At 40.9% G+C, this 27,828-nt stretch overlaps 1 non-coding gene across 1 annotated transcript; it reads left to right on the top strand.

The window, feature by feature from the left end:
- Nucleotides 1–19,392: 19,392 nt before the first annotated feature.
- On the top strand, nt 19,393–19,500 carry LOC112745984 (small nucleolar RNA R71). The gene has a single exon (XR_003173886.1). It is a non-coding gene; the product is annotated as a small nucleolar RNA R71 (small nucleolar RNA).
- Nucleotides 19,501–27,828: the final 8,328 nt, after the last annotated feature.

The raw sequence follows: 27,828 nt of genomic DNA, 5'->3' as shown, positions 1-27,828 counted from the left end.
CTTCCTCATTTTCACACAACACAACCCTCTCTTCCCTTTCTTGGCCGAATACACCTCTCCCTCCTCTCCTCCATATTTTCTTCTTCTTCTTCATCTATTCTTTCTTCTCTTACTCAAGGGTGAGCAATATTCTAAGTTTGGTGTGGTAAAAGCATAAGCTTTTTGTTTTTCCATTACCATTGATGGCACCCAAGACCGGAGAATCCTCTAGAAAAGGGAAAGGGAAGACAAAAGCTTCCACCTCTGAGTCATGGGAGGTGGAAAGATTCATCTCCAAAGCTCATCAAGACCACTTCTATGATGTTGTGGCCAAGAAGAAGGTGATCCCCGAGGTCCCTTTCAAGCTCAAGAGAAATGAGTATCCGGAGATCCGACATGAAATCCAAAGAAGAGGTTGGAAAGTTCTAACAAACCCCATCCAACAAGTCGGCATCCTAATGGTTCAAGAGTTCAATGCCAATGCATGGATCACTAGGAACCATGATCAAAGTAAGAACCCGAACCCAAAGAATTATCTCACCATGGTTCGGGGGATATACTTAGATTTTAGTCCGGAAAATGTGAGGTTGGCGTTTGACTTGCCTATGATGCAAGGAGATGCACGCCCCTACACTAGAAGGGTCAACTTTGATCAAAGGTTGGACCAAGTCCTCATGGACATATGTGTGGAAGGAGCTCAATGGAAGATTGACTCAAAAGGCAAACCGGTTCAACTTAGAAGACTGGACCTTAAGCCTGTGGCTAGAGGATGGTTGGAGTTCATCCAACGCTCCATCATCCCCACTAGCAACCGATCTGAAGTTATTGTGGATCGGGCCATTATGATTCATAGCATCATGATTGGAGAAGAGGTGGAGGTTCATGAGATTATACCTCAAGAACTCTATAAGGTGGCTGACAAGTCCTTCACTATGGCAAGGTTAGTGGTATGCAAAATTGTTACTCAGGTTGTGAATTATTGTTCGAAACATATCTTCACAACTTTGCATAACTAACCAGCAAGTGCACTGGGTCGTCCAAGTAATACCTTACGTGAGTAAGGGTCGAATCCCACGGAGATTGTTGGTATGAAGCAAGCTATGGTCACCTTGTAAATCTCAGTCAGGCGGATATAAAATAGTTATGGAGTTTTCGAAATTAATAATAAAAGAAGGATAGAAATACTTATGTAAATCATTGGTGAGAATTTCAGATAAGCGTATGGAGATGCATTCGTTCCTCTGAACCTCCGCTTTCCTGCTGTCTTCATCCAATCAGTCTTACTTCTTTCCATGGCTGGCTTTATGCAAGGGCATCACCGTTGTCAGTGGCTACATCCCCTCCTCTTGTGAAAATGGTCCAAGATGCCCTGTCACGGCACGGCTAATCATCTGAGGTTCCCGATCATGCTGGAATAGGATTCACCCTCCTTTTGCGTCTGTCACTACGCCCAGCAATCGCGAGTTTGAAGCTCGTCACAGTCATTCAATCATTGAATCCTACTCAGAATACCACAGACAAGGTTTAGACTTTCCGGATTCTCTTGAATGCCTCCATCATTCTAGCTTACACCAAGAAGATTCCGATTAAGAGATCTAAGAGAAACTCATTCAATCTAAGGTAGAATGGAAGTGGTTGTCAGGCACGCGTTCATAGGGAATGATGATGATTGTCATGTTCATCACATTCAGGTTGAAGTGTGAATGAATATCTTAGAAGTGAAATAAGATGAATTGAATAGAAAACAATAGTCCTTTGCATTAATCTTTGAGGAAAAGCAAAGCTCCACACCTTAATCTATGGAGTGTAGAAACTCTACCGTTAAAAATAAATAAGTGAAAGGTCCAGGCATGGCCGAATGGCCAGCCCCCATGATCTAAGAACCAGGCGTCCAAAGATGTTCAAAGATGTTCTAAGATCTCTAATACAATAGTAAAAGGTCCTATTTATAATAAACTAGCTACTAGGGTTTACAGAAGTAAGTAATTGATGCATAAATCCACTTCCGAGGCCCACTTGGTGTGTGCTTGGGCTGAGCTTGAAGTCTACACGTGCAGAGGCTCTTTCTGGAGTTGAACGCCAGGTTGTAACGTATTTCTGGCGTTCAACTCTGATTTGTGACTTGTTTCTGGCGTTTAACTCCAGACAGCAGCGTAGAACTGGCATTCAACGCCCTTTTACGTCGTCTAAACTCGGCCAAAGTATGGACTATTATACATTGCTGGAAAGCCCTGGATGTCTACGTTCCAACGCAATTGGAAGCGCGCCATCTTGAGTTTTGTAGCTCCATAAAATCCACTTTGAGTGCAGGGAGGTCAGAATCCAACAGCATCAGCAGTCCTTCTTCAACCTCTGAATCTGATTTTTGCTCAAGTCCCTCAATTTCAGCCAGAAAATACCTGAAATCACAGAAAAACACACAAACTCATAGTAAAGTCCAGAAATGTGAATTTAACATAAAAACTAATGAAAACATCCCTAAAAGTAACTAGATCCTACTAAAAAACATACTAAAAACAATGCCAAAAAGCGTATAAATTATCCGCTCATCACAACACCAAACTTAAATTGTTGCTTGTCCCCAAGCAACTGAAAATCAAATAGGATAAAAAGAAGAGAATATACTATAAATTCCAAACTATCAATGAAACATAGCTTCAATCAGATGAGCGGGACTTGTAGCTTTTTGCCTCTTGAATAGTTTTGGCATCTCACTTTATCCATTGAGGTTCAGAATGATTGGCATCTATAGGAACTCAGAGTTCAGATAGTGTTATTGATTCTCCTAGTTCAGTATGATGATTCTTGAACACAGCTTCTTTATGAGTCTTGGCCGTGGCCCTAAGCACTTTGTTTTCCAGTATTACCATCGGATACATAAATGCCACAGACACATAATTGGGTGAACCTTTTCAGATTGTCACTCAACTTTGCTAAAGTCCCCAATTAGAGGTGTCTAGGGTTCTTAAGCACACTCTTTTTTTTGCTTTGGACCTTGACTTTAACCGCTCAATCTCAAGTTTTCACTTGACACCTACACGCCACAAGCACATGGTTAGGGACAGCTTGGTTTAGCCGCTTAGGCCAGGATTTTATTCCTTTAGGCCCTCCTATCCACTGATGCTCAAAGCCTTGGGATCCTTTTTATTTACCCTTGCCTTTTGGTTTTAAGGGTTATTGGCTTTTTTGCTCTTGCCTCTTGGTTTTAAGAGCTTTTGGCTTTTTCTGCTTGCTTTTTTTTTTCGCCTATTTTATTTTTTTTTTCTGCAAGCTTTGTTCTTTGCTGCTTTTTCTTGCTTCAAGAATCATTTTTATGATTTTTCAGATTATCAAATAACATGTCTCCTAGTCATCATTCTTTCAAGAGCCAACATATTTAACATTCTTAAACAACAACTTCAAAAGACATATGCACTGTTCAAGCATACATTCAGAAAACAAGAAGCATTGTCACCACATCAATATAATTAAACTAAGTTCAAGGATAAATTCAAAACTCATGTACTTCTTGTTCTTTTGAATTAAAACATTTTTCATTTAAGAGAGGTGATGGATTCATAGGACATTCATAACTTTAAGACAAAGTTACTAACTACTAATGATCATGTAAGGAAGACACAAACATAGATAAGCACTTAACATAGAGAAAACAAAAAAACAGAGAAAGTAAGAACAAGGAATGAGTCCACCTTAGTGATGGTGGCTTTTCCTTCTTGAGGAACCAATGATATCCTTGAGCTCTTCTATGTCTCTTCCTTGTCTTTGTTGCTCCTCCCTCATTGCTTTTTGATCTTCTCTTATTTCATGAAGGATGATGGAGTGCTCTTGATGTTCCACCCTTAGTTGTCCCATGTTGGAACTTAATTCTCCTAGGGAGGTGTTGATTTGCTCCCAATAGTTTTGTGGAGGAAAATTCATTTGAGGCATCTCCGGGAACTCATGGTGATGAGCTTCATGCGTCTCTTGAGCTCCATGAATGGGCTCTCTTGCTTGCTCCATCTTTTTCTTAGTGATGGGCTTGTCCTCTTTAATGAGGATATCTCCCTCTATGTCAATCCCAGCTGAATTGCATAAGTGGCAAATGAGGTGAGGAAAGGCTAACCTTGCCATAGTGGAGGACTTGTCAGCCACCTTGTAGAGCTCTTGAGGTATAATCTCATGAACTTCCACCTCTTCTCCAATCATGATGCTATGGATCATGATGGCCCGGTCTATAGTAACTTCAGACCGGTTGCTAGTGGGAATGATTGAGCATTGAATGAACTCCAACCATCCTCTAGCTACAAGCTTAAGGTCCAGTCTTCTTAGTTGAACCGGTTTGCCTTTTGAGTCAATCTTCCATTGAGCTCCTTCTACACATATCTCCATGAGAAATTGGTCAAACTTTTGATCAAAGTTGACTCTCCTTGTGTAGGGGCGTGCGTTCTCTTCCATGTTTGGCAAGTTGAACACCAACCTCACATTTTCCGGACTAAAATCTAAGTATTTCCCCCGAACCATGGTGAGATAATTCTTTGGGTTCGGGTTCTTACTTTGATCATGGTTGCTAGTGATCCATGCATTAGCATAGAACTCTTGAACGATTAGGATGCCGACTTGTTGGATGGGGTTTGTTAGGACTTCCCAACCTCTTCTTTGAATTTCATGTCGGATCTCCTGATACTCATTTCTTTTGAGTTTGAAAGGGACCTCGGGGATCACCTTCTTCTTGGCCACAACATCATAGAAGTGGTCTTGATGGGCTTTGGAGATGAATCTTTCCATCTCCCATGACTCGGAGGTGGAAGCTTTTGTCTTCTCTTTCCCTTTTCTAGAGGATTCTCGGGTCTTAGGTGCCATCAATGGTAATGGAAAAACAAAAAGCTTATGCTTTTACCATACCAAACTTAGAATTTTTCTCGCCCTCGAGCAAGAGAAGAAAGAAAAGATGAAGGAGAAGAGGAAAAGATGGAGAAGAGGGGGGAGGTGTGTTTCGGCCAAGAAGAGAAGAGAGGGTTGTGTTGTGTGAAAATGAGGAAGAATTGAAGGCTTTATATAGGGAAGGGAGGGGGGTGAAGGTTCGGCCATTTAGGGTGGGTTTGGATGGGAAATTGATTTTGAATTTTGAAGGTAGGTGGAGTTTATGAGGTAGGTTTATGGGGAAGAATGGATGGATGTGAGTGGTGAAGAGGTGATGGGGAAGAGAGATTGAGGTGATTGGTGAAGGGTTTTGGGGAAGAGTGTTTATGGGATTGTGTGAAAGAGGGGTGAGAAGAAGTGAGTGAAGGTAGGTGGGGATCCTGTGGGGTCCATAAATCCTGAGGTGATCCTGTGGGGTCCACAGATCCTGAGGTGTTCAAGGATTTACAACCTTGCACCAAATTAGGCATGTAAAATGCCCTTGCACGTAACTCTGGGCGTTCAGTACCAGGTTGGTGCTTGTTCTGGGCGTTGAACGCCCATTTGTAGCCTATTTCTGGCGTTGAACGCCAGAATCATGCTTGTTCTGGGGGTTCAGTGCCAGCTCTCCTCCAGGGTGCTTTTCTGGCGTTCAAGCGCCCAGATGCTGCCCATTTCTGGCGTTCAGCGCCAGAACCATGCTCTGTTCTGGCGTTGAACGCCCAAAACATGCTTCTTACTGGCGTTTAAATGCCAGTAAGGTCTTCCTCCAGGGTGTGATTTTTCTTCTGCTATTTTTGATTCCGTTTTCAATTTTTATATTTATTTTGTGACTCCACATGATCATGAACCTAATAAAACATGAAAAACAAAAATAAAATTAGATAATTAAACATTGGGTTGCCTCCCAACAAGCGCTTCTTTAATGTCAATAGCTTGACAGTGGGCTTCTCATGGAGCCTCACAGATGTGCAGAGTTCTGTTGAGACCTCCCAACACCAAACTTAGAGTTAGGATATGGGGGTTTGACACCAAACTTAGAGTTTGGTTGTGGCCTCCCAACACCAAACTTAGAGTTTGACTGTGGGGGCTTTGTTTGACTCTGCTTTGAGAGAAGCTTTTTATGCTTCCTCTCCGTGGATGCAGAGAGAGATCCTTGAGTTGTAAACACAAGGTTGTCCTCATTTAATTGAAGGATCAATTCTCCTCTGTCCACATCAATCACAGCTCTTGCTGTGGCTAGGAAAGGTCTTCCTAGGATGATGGATTCATCCTCTTCCTTTCCAGTATCCAGGACTATGAAATCAGCAGGGATGTAAAGGCCTTCAACCTTTACTAACACGTCCTCTACTTGTCCATAAGCCTGTTTTCTTGAATTGTCTGCCATCTCTAATGAGATTTTAGCAGCTTGTACCCCATAGATTCCCAGTTTCTCTATTACAGAGAGGGGCATGAGGTTTATCCCTGAACCAAGGTCACACAGAGCCTTAAAGATCATGGTGCCTATAGTACAAGGTATTATGAACTTTCCAGGATCCTGTCTCTTCTGAGGCAATGTCAGTTGATCCAGATCACTTAGTTCATTGGTAAACAAGGGAGGTTCATCTTCCCAAGTTTCAATGCCAAATAATTTGGCATTCAGCTTCATGATTGCACCAAGGAACTTGGCAGCTTGCTCTTCAGTAACATCCTCATTCTCTTCAGAAGAGGAATACTCATCAGAGCTCATGAATGGAATAAGGAGGTTCAATGGAATCTCTATGGTCTCTAGATGAGCCTTAGAGTCCTTTGGTTCCTCAGAGGGAAGCTCCTTATTGATCACTGGACGTCCCAGGAGGTCTTCCTCCTTGGTATTCACATTCCCTCCTTCCCTTACAGGTTCGGCCATGGTGCTTATGTCAATGGCCTTGCACTCTCCTTTTGGATTCTCTTCTGTATTGCTTGGGAGAGTACTAGGAGGGATTTCAGTGATCCTTTTACTCAGCTGGCCCACTTGTATTTCCAAATTTCTAATGGAAGACCTTGTTTCATTCATGAAACTCATAGTGACCTTAGATAGATCAGAGACTAAGTTTGCTAAATTAGAGGTATTTTGTTCAGAGTTCTCTGTCTGTTGCTGAGTGGATGATGGAAAAGGTTTATTATTGTTAAACCTGTTTCTTCCACCATTATTAAAGCCTTGTTGAGGCCTTTGATCCTTCCATGAGAGATTTGGATGATTTCTCCCTGATGGATTATAGGTGTTTCCATATGGTTCACCCATGTAATTTACCTCTGCTATTGCAGGGTTCTGAGGATCATAAGCTTCTTCTTCATAAGAAGCCTCTTGAGTACTGTTGGATGCAGCTTGTATTCCATTCAGACTCTGAGAAATCATATTGACTTGCTGAGTCAATATTTTGTTCTGAGCCAATATGGCATTCAGAGTATCAACTTCAAGAACTCCCTTCTTCTGAGGCGTCTCATTACTCACAGGATTCCTCTCAGAAGTGTACATGAACTGGTTATTAGCAACCATGTCAATGAGTTCTTGAGCTTCTGCAGGCGTTTTCTTTAGGTGAATGGATCCACCTGCAGAAGTATCCAATGACATCTTTGATAGCTCAGATAAACCATCATAGAATATATCCAGGATGGTCCATTCTGAAAGCATGTCAGAAGGACACTTTTTGGTCAGCTGTTTGTATCTTTCCCAAGCTTCATAGAGGGATTCACCTTCTTTCTATCTGAAGGTTTGAACATCCACTCTAAGCTTACTCAGCTTTTGAGGAGGAAAGAACTTAGCTAAGAAAGCCTTGACCAGCTTATCCCAAGAGTTCAGGCTATCCTTAGGTTGAGAGTCCAACCATATTCTAGCTCTGTCTCTCACAGCAAAAGGGAAAAGCATGAGCCTGTAGACTTCAGGATCTACTCCATTAGTCTTAACAGTATCACAGATCTGCAAGAATTCAGTTAAGAACTGAAAAGGATCTTCAGATAGAAGTCCATGAAACTTGCAGTTCTGCTGCATCAGAGAAACTAACTGAGGTTTCAGCTCAAAGTTGTTTGCTCCAATGGCAGGAATGGAGATGCTTCTTCCATGTAAATTGGAATTAGGTGCAGTAAAGTCACCAAGCATTCTCCTTGCATTATTATTATTTTCGGCTACCATCTCTTCTTCCTGTTCGAAAATTTCTGACAGGTGCTTGCTGGATAGTTGTAATTTAGCTTCTCTTAGTTTCCTCTTCAAAGTCCTTTCAGGTTCTGGATCTGCTTCAACAAGGATGTTCTTGTCCTTGCTCCTGATCATATGACAAAGAAGAGGGCACAGAAAAATAATAATAATAGGGATCCTTTTTACCCAAGTATAGAGGTTCCCTTTAGGTGAGTGGAAGAAAAGGAGAAGAAAAGAGAGAGAGGGAATTTTTGAAAATTGTTTTTGAAAAATTGTTAGTGATTTTCGAAAATAGTTTTTGAAAAAGGTTAGTGATTTTTTTTTTCGAAAATTAAAATAAAAACATTAAAATAATTAGTTAATTAAAAAGAAATTTTGAAAAAGAGGGAAGATATTTTCGAAAATTAGAGAGAGAGAGTTAGTTAGGTAGTTTTGAAAAAGGTAGGAAACAAACAAAAAGTTAGTTAGTTAGTTGAAACAAATTTGAAAATCAATTTTGAAAAGATAAGAAGATAAGAAGTTAGAAAAGATATTTTGAAATCAAATTTTTTGAAAAAGGTAAGATAAGAAGATATTTTTGAAAAGATATGATTGAAATTAGTTTTTGAAAAAGATTTGATTTTTTTTTTTAAAAATCACAATTAATGACTTGATTCACAAGAAATCACAAGATATGATTCTAGAACTTAAAGTTTGAATCTTTTTTAACAAGCAAGTAACAAACTTGAAATTTTTGAATCAAAACATTAATTGTTATTGTTATTTTCGAAAATTTGAGTTAAAATTAAGAAAAAGATTTTTGAAAAATATTTTTAGAGTTTTCAAAAATAACTAAGAAAAATGAAAAAGATTTGATTTTTGAAAAAGATTTTGAAAAAGATAAGATTTTTAAATTGAAAATTTGATTTGACTCATAAAAACAACTAGATTTTAAAATTTTTTTTTTGAAAAAGTCAAATCTAATTTTCGAAATTTTAAGAGAGAAAGAGGGAAAGATATTATTTTTTTTTTTTTGATTTTTGAATTTTTATGATGAGAGAGAAAAATTTAAAACATCATTTTTATGTTTTTCTCTTTTCTTTTTGGATCAAAACAAGGAATGCATGCAAGAACACTTTGAATGTAAAAATGCACATGAAAAATACCATATAACACAAAACAAGAAAACATCAAGATCAAACAAGAAGACTTACCAAGAACAACTTGAAGATCATGAAGAACACTATGAATGCATGAAATTTTCGAAAAATGCAAGATGAGCTTGCAATTGACACCAAACTTATAACATGACTCAAGACTAAAACAAGAACACAAAAAATATTTTTGATTTTTATGATTTTATGATTTTTTTTGTATTTTCCTTTAATTTTTTCGAAAATCATTTTGAAAAACAAAAATAAGGATTCCAAAATTTTTAATATGAATTCCAGGAATCTAGCATTCTTAGTCTAAAGCTCCAATCAAAGGGTCAGGCATTGCTTAATAGCCAGCCAAGCTTTAGCATGTAATCCAGACATGACACGCCTGACATTCCCTACAGACATGGCTTTACAGCCAGCCAGGCTTCAACATGCTTCATGAAACACTAGAATTCATTCTTAAAAATTCTGAAGAAAAATATATTTTTGAAAAAATTTTTATTTTAAGATTTTTTTTTTCGAAAACAAAGGAGAAATTTTTGAAAAATTTTTTTGAAGAATTTTTTTGAAAACTTTTTGAAAAGAAAACGAAAAGAAAGTTACCCAATCTGAGCAACAAGATGAACCGTCAGTTGTCCAAACTCGAACAATCCCGGCAACGGTGCCAAAAACATGGTATGCGAAATTGTTACTCAGGTTGTGAATTATTGTTCGAAACATATCTTCATAACTTCGCATAACTAACCAGCAAGTGCACTGGGTCGTCCAAGTAATACCTTACGTGAGTAAGGGTCGAATCCCACGGAGATTGTTGGTATGAAGCAAGCTATGGTCACCTTGTAAATCTCAGTCAGGCGGATATAAAATAGTTATGGAGTTTTCGAAATTAATAATAAAAGAAGGATAGAAATACTTATGTAAATCATTGGTGAGAATTTCAGATAAGCGTATGGAGATGCATTCGTTCCTCTGAACCTCTGCTTTCCTGCTGTCTTCATCCAATCAGTCTTACTCCTTTCCATGGCTGGCTTTATGCAAGGGCATCACCGTTGTCAGTGGCTACATCCCCTCCTCTTGTGAAAATGGTCCAAGATGCCCTGTCACGGTACGGCTAATCATCTGAGGTTCCCGATCATGCTGGAATAGGATTCACCCTCCTTTTGCGTCTGTCACTACGCCCAGCAATCGCGAGTTTGAAGCTCGTCACAGTCATTCATTCATTGAATCCTACTCGGAATACCACAGACAAGGTTTAGACTTTCCGGATTCTCTTGAATGCCGCCATCATTCTAGCTTACACCACGAAGATTCCGATTAAGAGATCTAAGAGACACTCATTCAATCTAAGGTAGAACGGAAGTGGTTGTCAGGCACGCGTTCATAGGGAATGATGATGACTGTCACGTTCATCACATTCAGGTTGAAGTGCGAATGAATATCTTAGAAGCGAAATAAGATGAATTGAATAGAAAACAGTAGTACTTTGCATTAATCTTTGAGGAACAGCAGAGCTCCACACCTTAATCTGTGGAGTGTAGAAACTCTACTGTTAAAAATACATAAGTGAAAGGTCCAGGCATGGCCGAATGGCCAGCCCCCATGATCTAAGAACCAGGCATCCAAAGATGTTCAAAGATGTTCTAAGATCTCTAATACAATAGTAAAAGGTCCTATTTATAATAAACTACCTACTAGGGTTTACAGAAGTAAGTAATTGATGTATAAATCCACTTCCGGGGCCCACTTGGTGTGTGCTTGGGCTGAGCTTGAAGTCTACACGTGCAGAGGCTCTTTCTGGAGTTGAACGCCAGGTTGTAACGTATTTCTGGCGTTCAACTCTGGTTTGTGACTTGTTTCTGGCGTTTAACTCCAGACAGCAGCGTAGAACTGGCGTTCAACGACCTTTTACGTCATCTAAACTCGGCCAAAGTATGGACTATTATATATTTCTGGAAAGCCCTGGATGTCTACGTTCCAACGCAATTGAAAGCGCGCCATTTTGAGTTCTGTAGCTCCAGAAAATCTACTTTGAGTACAGGGAGGTCAGAATCCAACAACATCAGCAGTCCTTCTTCAACCTCTGAATCTGATTTTTGCTCAAGTCCCTCAATTTCAGCCAGAAAATACCTGAAATCACAGAAAAACACACAAACTCATAGTAAAGTCCAGAAATGTGAATTTAGCATAAAAACTAATGAAAACATCCCCAAAAGTAAATAGATCCTACTAAAAAACATACTAAAAATAATGCCAAAAAGCGTATAAATTATCCGCTCATCAGTTAGCTTTTCCTCACCTCATTTGCCATCTATGCAATTCGGCTGGGATTGACATAGAAGGAGACATTCCCATTGAGGAAGAGAAGCCCATCACTAAGAAACGGATGGAGCAAACAAGAGAGCCTATTCATGGAGCTCAAGAAACACGTGAGGAAGCTTATCATCAAGAAATCCCTGAGATACCTCAAGGGATGCACTTTCCTCCACAGAATTTTTGGGAGCAAATCAACACCTCCCTAGGAGAACTAAGTTCCAACATGGGACAACTAAGGGTGGAACATCAAGAGCACTCCATCATCCTTCATGAAATTAGAGAAGATCAAAGAGCAATGAGGGAGGAGCAACAAAGACAAGGAAGAGACATAGAAGAGCTCAAGGACATCATTGGTTCCTCAAGGAGGAAACGCCACCATCACTAAGGTGGACTCATTCCTTGTTCTTACATTCTCTGTTTTTCGTTTTCTCTATGCTAAGTGTTTATCTGTGTTTGTGTCTTTATTACATGATCATTAGTGTCTAACTGTCTATGCCTTAAAGTAGTGAATATGAATCCATCACCTCTCTTAAATGAAAAATGTTTTAATTCAAAAGAACAAGAAGTACATGAGTTTCAAATTTATCTTGAACTTAGTTTAATTATATTGATTTGGTGACAATACTTTTTGTTTTCTGAATGAATGCTTGAACAGTGCATATGTCTTTTGAAGTTGTTGTTTAAGAATGTTAAATATGTTGGCTCTTGAAAGAATGATGACAAGGAGACATGTTATTTGATAATCTGAAAAATCATAAAAATGATTCTTGAAGCAAGAAAAAGCAGTGAATACAAAGCTTGCAAAAAAAATGGCAAAAAAAAAATAGAAAAGAAAAAGAAAAAGCAAGCAGAAAAACCCAAAAGCTCTTAAAACCAAGAGGCAAGAGCAAAAAGCCAATAGCCCTTAAAACCAAAAGGCAACGGTAATAAAAAGGATCCCAAGGCTTTGAGCATCAGTGGATAAGAGGGCCTAAAGGAATAAAATCCTGGCCTAAGCGGCTAAACCAAGCTGTCCCTAACCATGTGCTTGTGGCGTGAAGGTGTCAAGTGAAAACTTGAGACTGAGCGGTTAAAGTCAAGGTCCAAAGCAAAAGAAGAGTGTGCTTAAGAACCCTGGACACCTCTAATTGGGGACTTTAGCAAAGCTGAGTCACAATCTGAAAAGGTTCACCCAATTATGTGTCTGTGGCATTTATGTATCCGGTGGTAATACTGGAAAACAAAGTGCTTAGGGCCACGGCCAAGACTCATAAAGTAGCTGTGTTCAAGAATCAACATACTGAACTAGGAGAATCAATAACACTATCTGAACTCTGAGTTCCTATAGATGCCAATCATTATGAACCTCAATGGATAAAGTGAGATGCCAAAACTATTCAAGAGGCAAAAAGCTACAAGTCCCGCTAATCTGATTGGAGCTATGTTTCATTGATAGTTTGGAATTTATAGTATATTCTCTTCTTTTTATCCTATTTGATTTTCAGTTGCTTGGGGACAAGCAACAATTTAAGTTTGGTGTTGTGATGAGCGGATAATTTATACGCTTTTTGGCATTGTTTTTAGTATATTTTTAGTAGAATCTAGTTACTTTTAGGGATGTTTTCATTAATTTTTATGTTAAATTCACATTTCTGGACTTTACTATGAGTTTGTGTGTTTTTCTGTGATTTCAGGTATTTTCTGGCTGAAATTGAGGGACTTGAGCAAAAATCAGATTCAGAGGTAGAAGAAGGACTGCTGATGCTGTTGGAAAGTAGACATCCAAGGCTTTCCAGCAATATATAATAGTCGATACTTTGGCCGAGTTTAGACGACGCAAAAGGGCGTTGAACGCCAGTTCTACGCTGTAGTCTGGAGTTAAACGCCAGAAACACGTCACAAGCCAGAGTTGAACGCCAGAAACACGCTACAAACTGGCGTTCAACTCCAAGAATGACCTCTCCACGTGTAAACTTCAAGCTCAGCCCAAGCACACACCAAGTGGGCCCCGGAAGTGGATTTATGCATCAATTACTTACTTCTATAAACCCTAGTAACTAGTTTTGTATAAATAGGACTTTTTACTATTGTATTTGACATCTTCGGATCATCTTATGATTTTTAGTTCATCTTTGGATCATATTGATCACGTTTGGGGGATGGCCATTCGGCCATGCCTGAACCTTCATCACTTATGTATTTTCAACGGTAGAGTTTCTGCACTCCATAGATTAAGGTGTGGAGCTCTGCTGTTCCTCATGATTTAATGCAGAGTACTACTGTTTCTTATTCAATTCAACTTATTCCGCTTCTAAGATATCTATTCGCACCCAAGAACATGATGAATGTGATGATTATGTGACGCTCATCATCATTCTCACTCATAAACGTGTGCCTGACAAACACTTCCGTTCTATATGCAAACAAGCTAGAATGAATATCTCTTAGATATCTAATACAGGGGACCGAGTCCGAGATATTAGAATCTTCGTGGTATAAGTTAGAACCCATGGATGGCCATTCCTGAGATCCGAAAAGTCTAAACCTTGTCTGTGGTATTCCGAGTAGGATCTGGGAAGGGTTAGCTGTGACGAACTTCAAACTCGCGAGTGCTGGGCGTAGTGACAGACGCAAAAGGAGGGTGAATCCTATTCCAGTATGGTCGAGAACCTCCAGATGATTAGCCATGCCGTGACAGAGCATTTGGACCTTTTTCACAGAGAGGATGGGATGTAGCCATTGACAACGGTGATGCCCTTACATAAAGCTTGCCATGGAAAGGAGTAAGACTGATTGGATGAAGACAGCGGGAAAGCAGAGGTTCAGAGGAACGAAAGCATCTCTATACGCTTATCTGAAATTCTCACCAATGATATACATAAGTATCTTTATCTTTATTTTCTATTTATTTATTATTATTTTTGAAAACTCCGTAACCATTTGATATCCGCCTGACTGAGATTTACAAGGTGACCATAGCTTGCTTCATACCAACAATCTCCGTGGGATCGACCTTTACTCACGTAAGGTTTTATTACTTGGATGACCCAGTGCACTTGCTGGTTAGTTGTGCGAAGTTGTGAAGTTATGTTTGGAACATGGTATTGTGTACCAGTTTGTTGGCGCCATTTCCAGGCAGAGAACGAACAACAAATTTTACAACCTCAGAGTAACAATTTCGCATTATCAACAGCTTTAAACGATGTCCATTAACTTTGATAAGTTCAGAGCTTAAAGGATGGCTTAGGTGATAAACTTCGTATGGTTCGGCCTTCACTACTCTGTATGGACCTTCCCATCTTGATCTCAACTTGCCTGGCATGAGCCTTAGTAGAGACTTGTAAAAGAGGACTAAGTCCCCAGGTTGGAACTCTTTTCTCTTGATGTGCTGATCATGTACAGCCTTCATCTTCTCCTTGTATAGTCTTGAGTTCTCATAAGCTTCTAGGCGAAGGCTTTCCAATTCTTGCAGTTGCAATTTCCTTTCAGCTCCTTCTTTTTCAATTCCCATGTTGCACTCTTTTATTGCCCAAAAGGCTTTGTGCTCTACTTCAACAGGGAGATGACAAGCTTTTCCATAAACTAAGCAGAAAGGACTCATCCCAATGGGTGTTTTGTATGATGTTCTGTATGCCCAGAGTGCATCTTGTAGCTTGGTGCTCCAATCTCTTATATGAGGTTTGACTATCTTCTGCAAGATACACTTTATCTCTCTGTTTAACACCTCGGCTTGCCCATTAGTCTGAGGATGGTAGGTTGTTGCAACCTTATGAATTATCCCATGCTTCTTCATTAATCCTGTTAGTCTCCTGTTACAAAAATGGGTGCCTTGATCGCTCACGACAGTGTTAGCATCATCACAGAGCGACAAATAATGTGGTTTCTCACAAAGGAAACAACAGTGTTAGCATCATCAGTGCAGGTAGAAATTGCTTCCACCCATTTGGAAACGTAATCCACAGCTAACAATATATAAAAATAATCATTAAAATTTGGAAATGGACCCATGAAGTCAATGCCCCAAACATAAAAAATTTCACAGAAAAGCATAATTTGTTGAGGCATCTCATCCTTCTTGGATATATTACCAAATTTTTGGCATGGGAAACAAGATCTACAAAATTCAGCAGCGTCTCTAAAAAGTGTAGGCCACCAGAATCCACAGTCTAAGATTTTTCTAGCTGTTCTTTGACGGCCAAAATGTCCTCCACTCTCAGATGAGTGACAAGCCTCTAAGATGGACTGGAATTCTGATTGAGGCACACACCGTCTAATTACCTGGTCAGTGCCACATCTCCATAAATATGGGTCATCCCATATATAATATTTAGACTCGCTTTTTAGCTTGTCTCTTTGATGCTTAGAAAAGTTTGGAGAAACAGTGCGGCTAACTAGATAATTAGCTACAGGTGCATACCAAGGGACTACCTCAGATACCGCTTGCAGGTTATCAAATGGGAAATTATCAGCTATAGGAGTGGGGTCATTTGTAATGTGCTCAAGGCGACTCAAGTGGTCTGCCACTAAATTCTGGTTACCATCCTTAATTTCTAAATCAAATTCTTGTAATAGCAGTATCCAACGTATGAGTCTTGGTTTGGATTCCTTTTTAGCTAATAGATACTTTAGAGCTGCGTGGTCTGAGTACACTACTACCTTCGTACCAAGTAAATAGGCTCGGAATTTATCCAGAGCAAAAACAATAGCAAGAAGCTCTTTCTCAGTAGTATTGTAATTGGACTGAGCGGCATCTAAAGTTTTAGACGCATAAGCAATAACAAAGGGGTCCTTACCTTCACGTTGAGCCAGTGCTGCTCTTACTGCATGGTTGGAGGCATCGCACATTATTTCAAATGGCTGGCTCCAGTTTGGTCCTCTCACAATTGGAGCTTGAGTCAGGGCGGTCTTCAGCTTATCAAACGCTTGTTTGCAATCCTTACTGAACTCGAACTCAATATCCTTCTGCAGTAGTCTGGATAAGGGAAGTGCTACCTTACTGAAGTCCTTAATGAATCTCCTGTAAAAACCTGCATGGCCAAGGAACGAACGGACTTCCCTCACAGAGGAGGGGTAAGGTAAACTAGAAATAACATTCACCTTTGCTGGATCTACAGAAATGCCAGTATTAGACACAACATGTCCTAGTACAATACCTTGATTTATCATAAAGTGACATTTTTCAAAATTTAATACAAGGTTTGTACTGGCACATCTATCTAATACTCTAGATAATCCATCTAAGCAAAGGCTAAAGGAATCGCCGTACACACTAAAATCATCCATAAAAACTTCCATACAGTCGTCAATAAGATCAGAGAAAAGACTCATCATGCACCTTTGGAAGGTAGCTGGTGCATTGCACAAGCCAAAGGGCATTCTCTTGTAAGCATAAGTCCCAAAAGGACATGTAAAAATGGTCTTTTCCTGATCCTCAGGAGCTATATGAATCTGGAAATAACCTGTGTAACCATCTAAAAAACAATAATGTGATTTACTTGACAGGCGATCTAGCATTTGATCAATGAATGGAAGAGGATAGTGATCCTTACGAGTGGCCTGGTTGAGGCGTTTGTAGTCAATACAGACCCTCCAGGTGTTCTGAACTCTGGTTGCCATGAGATCTCCAAGTTCATTCTTTACTGTAGTGACTCCAGACTTCTTGGGCACCACTTGTACTGGGCTTACCCATTCACTGTCTGAAATGGGGTAGATGATATCTGCCTCCAGTAGTCTGGTCACTTCCTTCTTGATAACCTCTAAGATAGTGGGGTTCAGTCTTCTCTGGGGTTGACGGACAGGTCTTGCTCCCTCTTTTAAAAATATTCTATGCTCACAGACTTGAGGGTTGATGCCTACTATGTCTGCCAAACTCCAACCAATTGCCTTCTTGTGCCTCCTCAGCACACTAAGTAACTGCTCTTCCTGTTGAGAAGTAAGTTCCCTTGGAATGATAACTGGAAACTTCTACTTGTTCTCAAGGTAAGCATATTTGAGGTGTGGAGGAAGGGGTTTTAATTTTAACTTCTGATCATGGTCAGGCTCTGGGTTGTCTGGAGTTGGTAACAATAGTAAAGCATTGTCATTGTCCTCTGAGAATGTCCCCACACTTGGACCTTGTCCTATGTACTTCTCTTCAAATTCCTCCTGGTGGACCTCAGCCACCGTTTCATCTATGATGTCACACTGGAGGATAGAATGATCCTCCGGAGGATGCTTCATAACTCCATTCAGATTGAAGATTACTACTCGGCCATCCATTTCAAAAGAGTATGTTCCTGAAAAAGCATCTAATTTGAACTTCGAGGTCTTCAGGAATGGTCTTCCGAGTAGGATTGATGATGGCTTCTCTGTGTCATTTTGGGGCATCTCCAGGATATAAAAATCAATGGGAAATGTGAGCCCCTTAATGCCCACTAATACATCTTCAGCAACTCCAGCCACTGTAATAATGCTTTTATCTACTAACACAAAATGAGCTGCCGACCTTTTTAAGGGAGGGAGCCTCAAAATATCATATATAGACAAAGGCATTATACTCACACATGCTCCTAAATCACACATGCAGTCAGAAAATACCACACCACCAATAGTACAATTAACCATACATGGACCTAGGTCACTACACATTTCAGGTAAACCTCCCATTAAATTAGATATGGAACTACCTAAAGGAATAGTTTCTAATTCATTAATTTTGTCTTTATGTATACATAAATATTTTAGAAACTTTGCATATTTAGGTACCTGTTGAATAACATCAAAAAGAGGAACAGTTACCTCAACCTTTTTGAATATTTCTACCATTTTGGGGTCAGGTTCCAGCTGCTTCCTGGGCTTCCTTGCATGTTGTGGAAATGGAATGGGAGTGGTGTCTTCTGCAGTGTCTATGCCCTGTGGTGCTTCCTCCTGTGGTTGAACTTCTTCTTTTTCATCTATGTCCTGTATGTCCTCTTCCTCTTCAACATCTTCTATTTCCACTACCTCTTCAGCTGAGGCGTGTTCTGGTAGGCTTGGCTCCTCCTGATTCCTCTCCTGCAGTGTGGTTTCGGACCTTAGGGTGATGGCATTAATGCCACCCTTTGGATTGGGTAATGGTTGAGAGAGGATTCCACTAGAGCTCAAAGGCAGGTTATTGGAGTTATTCATTGATCCAATCTGTGAGATAAGAGCTTGCAAAGTAGAGTTCAGACCATTTAGTGTAGCATAAAGGTTATTTTCCATGGTCTGTTGTCTCCGATCAATAGATTTTAGTAAGTCGTCATTAGAAGATGACGAAGGATAAGTAATTTGAGAGGTCTGCTGTTAGGTATTTTGTGGTCCTTGGGATTGCCTTAGGTGAGGTGCTCTGTAAGGCTGGTTCTGGTTCTGCTGCCTGTTGTTGTTGTTATTCCACCTCTGATTTCCCTGATTGTCTCTACCTCCTCTGTTGTTGTTGTCCCTCCAATTCTGGTTAAAATTGTCCTGCCATCCATGGTTGTAATTGCCACCTTGATTGTACCCTTGGTTGGGGCGGTCATAGAAGTTATGAGTGGCTGCCATGGTGTTGTCTTCCTGATGGAGCTGCGGACATTCATCAGTATAATGGCTATAATCAGCACAGATTTTGCAAACTCTCTATGGGACTAACTGTTGGCTTTGCTGTGGTAGAGAAGGTTGAGCTTGCTGAACTTGTTGTTGATTCAATTGCATCTGCTTCAGCAAGTTGGTCATTTCACAGATACTATGAGTTAGAGCAGCAGTCTCTCTGCTAGAGGATACTTCTGCAATGGCTTTTGAACGGCCTTGTTTCTGCCTATGATTCCGAGTAGATTCAGCTAAGTCGCTGATCAATTGCCATGCCTCATCAGTGGTCTTGTACTTTTTCATAGACCCATTGCTAGCACTTTCCAATGTGGTTTTATCTTGAGGCCTCATGCCCTGTGTGACGTAACCGAGCAACACTATCTTGTTAATCATATGGTGGGGGCATGCTTCCAGAAGATTATTGAAGCGCTCCCAGTATTCATAGAGAGTCTCGGATTCATCCTGAACAATTATGGAAATATCTTTCCTCAGTTTATCGGTAACTTCAGCTGGAAAGAATTTTTCCAAGAATTCTCTTCTAAGGGTATCCCAGTTGGATACAGTTGCTGCGGGTTGAGTGTAGTACCACTTTCTTGTCTTTCCCTCAAGAGAAAATGGGAAAGCTTTCAGCAGAATTGATGTTTCATCTGCACCATCACGCCTGACAGTAGAACAGGCTGCTTGGAAATATCTCAGGTGCTTGATAGGCTCTTGAGCAAATAAGCCATGAAACTTGGGCATCAAATTGAGTAGTGCAGTCTTTATTTCAAAGTCTGTAGCCACCGCTGGGTGATGCGCTTGAAACGGTTGCATTGTAAAATCAGGGGCTCCAGCCTCCTGGATAGTAACTCTCCTAGGTTCTGCCATGTCACCTACACGTAAATCAACCGAATCAGTAGAACGGGGGCTGGTTTCTTCCTCAAATGACGTTTCAGATCTGCCCTCAGAGAGGACTAACCGACGACGAGCTTGCCTTATTCGTGAAATAGTTCTTTCAATCTCAGGATCGAATACTGGAAAGCTTGGATCAGGAAGTGAACGCGTCATCTAGCGAAAGAAACAAGCAGCTCATAATAGCAAGATAAAATAAAATGCAAATAAATAAATTCCAATTAATAAATTCAGCACTCTATTGCAACTCCCCAGCAACGGCGCCAAAAATTGACGTGGCGGAAATTGGCGAGTCAAGAATTGTTATAAGATATGCGTTGCAAGTATAGTTCTTAACCAACCAGAATTCCGCTTATCAATTTAAAAGGGTTGTAACAAAAATTAAAATTAAAATACTGGGAGTATGAATCCCAGGTCATCTCCCAACGAGTTGCAGAAAGGTGTGCTATTTTATTAATCAGATGTTTTCAAAAAGGGTTTAAGTTGAATAAACAGGAAATTAAATTGAAGAAATTAAGTAATTTAAATAAAAGCCTTGACTGTGAGTAGATTAGTTGGAAGCCCTATTCTTGTTGAAGTACTCTCAAGATTAATTTATAATTGAAGGTTGTTCTGTTTAGTTATCCCTTACTAGGTAAGGGAAAGTCAAACAAGTTGGAATGCTGTTTCTATTCACAAGTTCCAATCCGCTCAATTGAAAAAGATTAGTGTCAGTGACTAGGGAGAATTCCAACAATAAACCCAATTACAATTTTTCTTTTAAGCATCCCAACTCAAGGGTTCCTTTCAATCAACTCCCCATCAAGTTAGGGAACTACTCGCTCATTGTGAATGTAGAACTCATAACATAGGAAAGGGAATTAAAGAAAGACATGATAAATAAAACTCAAAGGAATCAATTAAAAATAAAAGTAATTCTTGTATTAATAAATTCTAAAATAATCCAATAGTAAAATTGAGTAAATTAAAGGACATGGAAGAGTAGAGCCAAGTAAAGAAAACGAACTAGAATGACGAAGTCTTGATGAGGTTATAACTCTTCTCAATATCCCAATGCAAAAAGTAATAGAAATAAAAATCCTAAGAACTATGAATGTGTAGAGAGAAAACCTAGAGGAGGAGTAAAACTAGATCTAAAAACTAAAACTTGTGTGGAATGAATGTTGTTGTTGGTTTTTGCATGTTCTCTAGCTCTAGTCTACTTTTCTGGGCCGAAAACTGGGTCAAAACAGGGCCCAAAATCGCCCCCAGTGAATTTTGCAGATTATGCAGATCGCGCACGTCACGCGATTGCGTCATTCATGCAGACGCGTCATTCGGCGTTTTGTCCTGCCACGTGAGCGTGTCGTCCACGCCTCCATGTCACTTGTGCTATTCCAATCCGCGCGGTTGCGTGAGCCATGCGGCCGCGTTACTTCTCACTGGTCATCTCCTCAATTTCTTGTGTTGCTTCCAATTTTGCAAGCTTTCTTTCCAATCTCCAACTCATTCATGCCCTATAAAGCCTGAAACACTTAACACACAGATCACGGCATCGAATGGAATATAAGAGAATTAAAATACATAATTAAAAGTCTCTAGGAAGCAAGTTTTCAATCATGTAATAATTTTAGGAAGGAAGTATAAATGCATGCTAATCATATGAATAAGTGGGTAAAGATCATGATAAAACCACACAATTAAGCACATTATAAACCATAAAATAGTGGTTTATCAGACGCCCAGGGTATGGCATGCCACGCCCTTGCTGCATGCTTAATCAAGCTCTCTGGGAAGTTGAACTAGCGTGGCACGCCCAGGGTCTGGCATGCCACGCCCCTTTGTGATCAAGTAATTCCTCTGTTTGGTGTGCCGTGTCACGAACTCAAGTGGCATGCCCCAATGGTTCTTTGCTCTCTGAATGACACTGGCATGCCATGCCTGGGATTCAAGTGGCACGCCTAAGTGAGAAATAGTGGATTACGTGCCACGCCTTCGACACCAAGTGGCACACCCCATGTATTTGGCCTACTTCATTCTCTCTGGAAACTTATACCAGCATCCCACGCCTAGAGGCTGGCGTGCCACACCCATAATCTTGCCTTGGTTCCAGTAGCTGGCGTGCCATGCCTTCGACATCAAGTGGCACGCCCAGCCCTTGCTTTGGCCTCTTTGTGCATTGGCGTGCCACGCCTGGTTGCTCAAGTGGCACGCCAAAGTGAGATTGAGAGCTTTGCGTGCCACGCCTTCGAACTTAAGTGGCATACCCAGTCTTCAATTACCTTCAGCCCCTTCTCTGGATTTTTGTACCAGCGTGCCACACCATGCTGTTCAAGTGGCACGCCCATACATTTGTGGACTCTTCAAGCTTGGCGTGCCACGCCTGGATCCTCAAGGGCACGCCCAAGTGACTTTTTGAAGTTGGCGTGCCACGCCTTCGATACCAAGTGGCACGCCATAGTGAAGGTTCCTCCTGGAGTGATGAGTTGGCATGCCACGCCCCTTGGCTCAAGTGGCACGCCCACAGTAGATGATGGTTTAGGCGTGCCACGCCCCTTTAGTGTCCTCCATTGTTGCTCTCTGGAACTTTGTACTAGCGTGCCACGCCCAGTCCCTGGTGTGCCATACCCTTATGAATGCTTGAGAATTCTCCTCTAGAATTTAGTACTGGCGTGCCACGCCCAGCTCTTGGCGTGCCACGTCAGTGCATTTTTGTGGCGTTTGTTCCAAGTGGCACGCCAGTTTCACACGCCCAGCTTCTTTGTTGCTTTCTTCCCATTTTTGATGTCTTTTTCACTTGAAATTCAACACAACTCATCTCAAAGTAGTGTACCATAATACTCATCAAATAACTCATGAATTGTACTGATCAAATGAGATTTATGCTCTTTTATGGTCCTTTTTATGCAAGAAAGAAGGGTAAATGATGCAAGCCTATGAGTCTCCATGGTTTTCTTGGTAATTGGCCTCTAAACAGGAATGGGGAAGTCATTCTCCACCTTTACCCATGCTGATTCACACAGGTGGTAAATCAGATGTGTAAAAGCAAGCCTAGCCTTCTTAAAAGGATTGGAGGCAATGTTGTATATCTGTTCTGGAATAACTTCCTCGACCTCTACCACTTCTCCCTTCATGATACAGTAAATCATGAGAGCCCAGTCCATAGTACATTCAGACTGGTTGCTAGTTGGCATGATAGACCTTCGGATGAAGTCTAACCACCCCCTAGCTAAAGGAAAGAGATCAGTTCTCTTTAATGGGTTCGGCTTCCCCTCTGCACCTATACTCCAATGAGAACCAGGAATGCATATTTCTTCAATGACTTGGTGTAGTTCCTGGTCTCTATGCATCTTTTCACTATAACAGGCAGACATATGATTTGGACTCGGAAGATGGAGATCCCGACGGACGTTTCTTGGACTGAAATCAATGATTTTTCCTCTTACATAGCTCTGATAATTCTTTTTATTGACCCCCTCAACGTACTTGTACGTGACCCAAAGATTTTCATAAACTTCTTGGACCATCAATTGTCCAAACTCCGTGTGCAAGTTGCACAGAAAATGCCACCCTCTTCTCTCAATTTAAAATTGAATTTCCGGATAATCATCCGGTTGCAGTGTAAATCTAACATCTGGAGTCACAGCCTTATTGTAGGTTTGATCATAAAAGTGTTCCTCATGGAGCTTGGATCGGAACCTGTGTGTATCATTAGAACTAATGGCTGGCTCTTTACCTTTCCTCTTCTTTAAGGATGCAATAGTTTTGGGTGCCGTTACAGAAAACAAACAAGAAAAGCGACAACACTAAACTTAAAGCTTTTGCTCGTCCCCGTGCAAATTAGAAGAATACAAAGGGGAAGACAGAGAAGAAAGGAAGAAGGTAAACCAAAAACAATGAAATAAAAATCAAATTTAAAAATTTCTTTTCTGTTTTGTTTTTTTTTTTGAACTAAGTAAAGGCAGAAAAGGAAAAAGAAAAGAAGATGAAAGGGGGGGCATGGTTGAATATAGAAAGGTGGTTGGGGTTTAGGATGAGGGGTTTAGTGTTGTTGTGGTGGTTGAGAAGGGAATGGGTTAGAGGGAAGAATTAGGATTAGTGGTGTGTGTAGAGAAGGGGGTGATGTGTGTTGAGGTGTTGCTTGAAGTGGGATAGAGGAGGTCTTTTTTAAAGGAGTTGGGGTGGGGTTTCATTGAGGGTTGGTCATGGTTATGTATTGGGATGGGAATGGGTGTCACGAATTGGAGTTGGGGGAAGGGCTTATGTCACGGACATGTATAGGGAATGGAAGGAAATAAGGTAATGGCAAGGGGTTAGGGATAAGGGGCACGGGTTGAGGTTCTTGAAGGAAGGGGACAAGGGATTCGGACAAGGAATTTATTGGGAGGAAGGCTGGGTTCACGGGGTTGAGGGCTATGGTTGTGCAAGGCTTGGAAAAAGGGGAAAGTTGAATCAGGAGGGGGGGTATCTTGGAATTGATTGGGAGAGATTTAGTGCAAGGTTTATATGATCCAGTTAGGAAATAGTGGGTGGTAGTGGTATGGCGCCTAACTTCATGTTGGGAATAGTCTTGGCGCCTAACTTCATGTGCTTCTCTCCCTCAGCACCTAACATAGGATGTAGTGGCGCCAAACTTGGATTCCCTGGTGCCTAACTTCATGCTGAGGGATACACCTGGCGCCTAACTTTGGGAACCTGGCGCCTAACTTCAAGCCCCCCGAATGTGATACAACTCCAACGCTTGGTGTGGCACCTAACTTGAGATGATGGAGTTACGCGCGGACCAGATAGTGAGCAATTCCGCTTTGCACACTTCATGTGGCGCCTAACTTGATGGAGCCAAGTTAGGTGCCACCCCTCCCGAGAGTAACACCAACTTGTACGTAGCATTGGCGCCTATCTTCAAGGGGTGAAGTTAGGTGCCACCCCTCCAGTAAGCATCTTAAAAATTAGCTTGAATGTGGTGCCTAACTTGAGGGTTTGAAGTTAGGTGCCACCCAATTCAAGCATAGCTTTTCCAGGGTGTCCGAAACTCTGTCTTCATGCACTTGTTTCTGTTCTAATTACTATGCATGATCCAAACACACGTAAAACAAAGAAAAAACAATAGAAACTCAAATAAAACCAAATAAATAACAAAATCAAAGTAAAAGAAATTGATGACCGAAATTCACTCACTATATAATGAATCCGTTCCTTGGCAAGCGCACCAAAGTATCGTCAAGTAATAACCCACTATGAGTGGGGTCGAATCCCATAGAGATTGGTAGATTGAACAACTTTAATCAATGGGTGAATTAGTCAAGCTAAGCAATAGAGATTGTTGAGTGCAGAATTCTAAATTAGCAGAAATGTAAATGACTTAAAGGTACAGAAAAGTAATAAAGTGCAGAAAAGTAAATAACAAGAATGTAAAGTGTTGGAACATAAATGATTGAATTGTAAATGGGGAATGGGTAATAGCAGAAATTAAAGAAATCTATAAAGAATGGGTAAGATAAGAATATGGAAAATTCATTGGGATTAGGAGATGTTGCTCTCTTTGGATTAGATCTAGATCATCTTATCTTCAATCATACAACTCATTGACCTCTGGGCAATCATGATTGATTGAACCCCAATTCCTTGGTGATTCAATCTCTCAAATTTTGATAATCAGCTAATTCCTTGGTCTAATCTCTCATGAAAAGAGATATGCTTGGTCCCTGATTATACCATACATCCTCATAGATCCAAATAATGGGTGGATTTTATGTCACCATATCCAATCCCAAAACCCATATCTACTCAAGTGTGAGAATGGATTTCAAGCATGGTTTCATGTTTCCTTTTCTAAGGTTCCCATGAAACCCATTTTGCATTCAACCTCTTTTTCAAGATGATTGGACACTAAGCATGAAGAACGAAATTCCATCTAGAAAATTAAAGAGAAGATGAAGAGAAGAAGAAATTCACTATCATTAATCCATCAAGTACAACAGAGCTCCCTCTCCCAATGTGAGGGAGTTTAGCTGCTCATAGCTTAGAGAAAAGTACAAGAGATGGAAGAAGATGAAGTGAAGTGTGTAACTAAAACTAATCAGCCACTCTCCTTTCTAACCCCTCTTTCAGTACTCTCAGGGGGTATTTATACTACTCCTATTACTAGAAAAGGAAAATTACAAAGAGGAAAAGAAAATTACAATTGAAAATAAAAGGAAAACTCTAATAAAATGAACCATGTGCTTGGCGTGTGAGTGGCGTGTGAGCGGCGTGCCACGCCTGGATCCCAAGTGGCACGCCTTTCTCATACAGCTAGCCTGGCATCCCATGCCTTCGAGCTCAAGTGGCACGCCCAGTGTGATCTCCTTCTTCTTCCTCTCTAGATATTTGAACTGGCATGGCACGCCTAGAACCGGCGTGCCACGCCCTCAGCAAAGCATGATCATCCTCCTCTAGACTATTGAACTAGCGTGGCACGCCAAGTGTTGGCGTGCCACACCTTCTATGAACTCTTCAGCCTTCTCCTCTGGAAAATACACTTGATGTGCCATGCCCAACAGTGACGTGCCACACCCTCAAAAAGGTTTTTATTATCTTCTCTGGAGAGTTGAACTGGCGTGCCACGCCCTCGATAAAGCATGAGTAAACCCCTTTGATCTAGTGAACTAGCGTGCCACGCCCAGCATTCAAGTGGCACACCCCAGGAACGAGCAAATTTGGCGTGGCATGCCATAGTCATCAAGTGGCACGCCCCTATTCATGTTGCCTTGGCGTGCCACGCCTAAAGTCCCAAGTGGCACGCCCATTGTGGGGGCTGCATCCTTCCTCTCTGGACCAATGAACTGGCGTGCCACGTCTTCGAGCCCAAGTGGCATGCCCAGGGTATGAACAAGGTTGGCATGCCATGACTTCAAGCTCAAGTGGCATACCCATTATGGTATTGGGTTCTATAAGCTTGGCGTGCCACGCCTAGAACTCAAGTGGCACGCCCTTGTTGGTGCTTCCTTCATGCTCCTCTGTTCAAATGCCTTGGCGTCCCACGCCTTCGACCTCAAGTGGAACGTCTCTTGTAGATGATGGAGTTGGCGTGCCACACCCATCCTGGCATGCCACACCCCTTGTGGGTGTTCAGGGATGCTTCCCTGGAAATTATAGTTGGCATGCCACGCCTAGCCTTGGCGTGCTACGCCCATACTAAAGCTCATTGTCCCTTTTCTGGAGTTTACAGCTGGCATGCCACGCCTGGCCTTGGCGTGCCACGCCCATTGTGCTTCATCTCTGATGCACGAAAATCTGTATCACTACAAATTTCTCTTGGCAAGTATACCGAATTGTCGTCAAGAAAAAACTCACAATAGAGTGAGGTCAAATTCCACAAGGATTGATTGGTTGAGCAACTTTAATTATCGGAATGTTCAAGTTGAACTAAGGTGGGTTGAGAATTGCAGAAAGTAAAATGGCAGGAAAGTAAATAATAAGAAATGTAAATGATGGAAATTAAATTACAGAATATAAACTGGATGAAGGTAAACTTGCAGGAATTTAAATGGGAATGGGGATGATGAGCATAAATGTAAATAGCAGAATTAAAGAGAATGGGTAAGATCAGAAATGGAGGAGTTCATTGGGCTTAGGACATGTTGCATTCTCCGGATCAAGTTCATTCTCATCTCTTTCTCAATCAATGTGTTCATTGATCTCTTGGCAATCTTAGGTGATTGAATCCCAATTCCTTGGCAATCCAATCTCTCTAAACTTGAACAATTGCCCAATTCCTTGATCTAATTGCTCATGGAAATAGATGAACTATGATCACTGATTATACCACATGTTTTTCTAAATCAAGGCATTGGTAGGATTATATGTCACTGTATACATCCAACCCCCAATCCAGTCCAACATGAGAAAGTATTTCTAGCACGATTTCCTCATTCCTCTTCCAAGGTTCAAAGGAAATCCAAGTATGAGCAA

This window comes from Arachis hypogaea, chromosome 14 (genome assembly GCF_003086295.3).
Source record: "Arachis hypogaea cultivar Tifrunner chromosome 14, arahy.Tifrunner.gnm2.J5K5, whole genome shotgun sequence".
NCBI lineage: Eukaryota > Viridiplantae > Streptophyta > Magnoliopsida > Fabales > Fabaceae > Arachis > Arachis hypogaea.
The sequence above is the reverse complement of the archived record's forward strand: the minus strand, read 5'-3'. Positions and strand labels throughout refer to the sequence as shown.